This window comes from Panthera pardus, unplaced genomic scaffold (genome assembly GCF_024362965.1).
Source record: "Panthera pardus isolate Hobbes unplaced genomic scaffold, ASM2436296v1 HiC_scaffold_24, whole genome shotgun sequence".
NCBI classification, from domain to species: domain Eukaryota; kingdom Metazoa; phylum Chordata; class Mammalia; order Carnivora; family Felidae; genus Panthera; species Panthera pardus.
The window spans coordinates 88296078-88298765 of NW_026526810.1; the positions used below are offsets into that span (position 1 = coordinate 88296078).

General features: G+C 38.7%; 1 pseudogene; it reads right to left on the reverse strand.

Moving 5' to 3' along the window:
• Positions 1-211: 211 nt before the first annotated feature.
• On the reverse strand, positions 212-1414 carry LOC109268209 (heterogeneous nuclear ribonucleoprotein A1-like; annotated as a pseudogene).
• Positions 1415-2688: the final 1274 nt, after the last annotated feature.

Consider the following 2688-nt stretch of genomic DNA (forward strand, 5'->3'; position numbering starts at 1 on the left):
AATTTAACTTCATATAAACGAGTCCATGAAAATATAATAGCTGTGTGTGTTTATTTAATTTACTTAAAAGCCACTGTACTGTGAATTGTATGAAATTTCTTTTTTTTTTTTTAAAGACACATTTATTCAGCATCATGATCTATTACATTTAGCAATCAACAGCATGGGTGCCAAAAAAAAAATCTACATTAAAACTCTTTGTTGGAATGCTTTACACTTTCCACAGAACAGAAACTAAAATAACCCGTTATACAAGTAGTCACAAATACAGTCCTTGAGTTTTTGCCTGTACACGTGAGTATTGTCTAAAACATGTCTGCTTTGTAGCAGCTAGGCCCTGTCACCACTGTGCTTGGCTGAATTCACAAATCTGTTGTAACCTATAGCTTCCCTGTCACTTCTCTGGCTCTCCTCTCTTGCTAAGCTTTGTTTCCTGGCAGTAATTAAAACCTTCTGCCACTGCCATAGCTACTGCTGCTGCTGGAACCACCATAGCCACCTTGGTTTCTGGTTGGGCAAAGTATTGGCCTCTACCACCATAGGGGCCAGAGCTTCTGCCTCCAAAATTTCCTCCTTTCATAGGTCCAAAATTTGAAGATTGATTGTTGTAACTGCCAAAATAATTATAGCTTCTACCACCTCCAAAGTTGCTTCCATCATTACCAAATCCGTTATAGCCATCCCCACTGCCACCATATCCACCACCACCTTGACTGCCACCAAAGTCACCTCACCCACTGAAGTTTCCTCCATGGCCAAAGTTGTCATTCCCACCAAAACCACCTCCACGACCGCCACTGAAGTTCCCAGAACCACTTCAACCTCTTTGGCTGGAAGAAGCACTAGCCATCTTTTGTTTAGGTAAAGCTTTCCTTACTTCACAGTACGGTATTTCTGAATGACAATCTTGTCTACAGAGTCATGGTTATCAAATGTTACAAAAGCAAAGCCTCTCTTTTTGCCACTTCCTTGGTCAGTCATGATTTCAATCACTTCAATTTTCCCATACTGTTCAAAATAATCTCTTAGATGATGTTCTTCAGTGTCTTCTTTTTTTTTTTTTTCTTCAGTGTCTTCTTTAATGCCACCGACAAAAATCTTTTTCACAGTAAGTGGGCACCAGATCTTTGAGAATCTTCTTTCAAGACAGCCCTCTTTGGTTCTAGAACTCTTCCATCCACCTTGTGTGGCCTTGCATTCATGGCTGCATCCACCTCTTCCACAGTGGCATAGGTGACAAACCCAAAGCCTCTGGAGAGCTTGGTGTTTGGATCTCTCATTACCACACAGTCCGTAAGTCTTCCCCACTGCTCAAAATGGCTCCTCAGATTCTCATCAATTGTTTCAAAGCTCAAACCTCCGATTAAAACTTCTGCAGCTGTTCAGGCTCTTTGGGAGACTCTGACTTAGACATGATGGTGGTGGGAGGGGAGACTTTCATGAAGCTTACTCGGTGGCGCCCACGGGCAGAAAGGAAATTTTTTCTATATTTTATTTAGCAGAATATTTTTAAGATCCATCCAAGTTGATAAATATACATCTAACTTCTATATATTATTTTGTTGTTTAACTCAATAATAATTTATTAATTGATTTTTCTAATGTAAACCTTTGACTTTTTCTCATTTTCTCTATTATAAACAATTCTGCATTGACCTCAATCGGATTTGTGTTGTCATGAGGACATATCATCTTAAAGGACCCCCGGGGGGCGCCTGGGTGGCGCAGTCGGTTAAGCGTCCGACTTCAGCCAGGTCACGATCTCGCGGTCTGTGAGTTCGAGCCCCGCGTCAGGCTCTGGGCTGATGGCTCGGAGCCTGGAGCCTGTTTCCGATTCTGTGTCTCCCTCTCTCTCTGCCCCTCCCCCGTTCATGCTCTGTCTCTCTCTGTCCCAAAAATAAATAAAAAACGTTGAAAAAAAAAATTTAAAAAAAAGGACCCCCGGTTCCTTTCAGATTTATACCTAAGAGCAGTATTACTCAGGCTTTTGCTATTTCAAATCTATTAGATGATGTCAAGTTATTATTCTAAGTGGAGATCCCAATTTGCTTTCAACAAGGTGGTTTAAGAAAATTGTTGTTTCCCATATTCTAGCAGATGTTTTCTGTTAAGAGAATTTTGACTTTTTGTCTACAAATGTGGTTTCTTTGATAATTATTTGTCTTCATTGAAACCTATTTCTTTTAAATATATTTGCTCTAATTTAATATTTTATAAAAATAGCTCATTTTAACTTTCTGATGCTGTTGACATGAAACTTGCCTGTCCCATGGTATACATCAAGAACAGGGACTGTTCATAGCCCTGTTTGCAAATATTTCCCCAGGAGTGTTTTCGATGGCTCTTTTCTTGGCCTCAGGTACTTTCTTCACAATCATGCACTGATCACAGTATTCAGCAAAGTAGTTTATTATCAGAAAATTAATAAACTACAGCTACACTTAAAAACAGTTTAATTTCACAAATATTATGTTAAGTAAAATAAACCATATAGAAAAGAATATATGACACAAATTTATTAATTCCTGAACCAGATCTAAGTAATATTTGAGGTTAAAAATTGTAATATCATTTACATAAGAGTAGTTAGTGATTAGAAGGGGGCACAATCAAGACTTCTGGGTTGGGAAATATATTCTAGTCACTGGCCAGAGTGATAGTTTCTAGGTGTATTTATTTTGTGAAAAT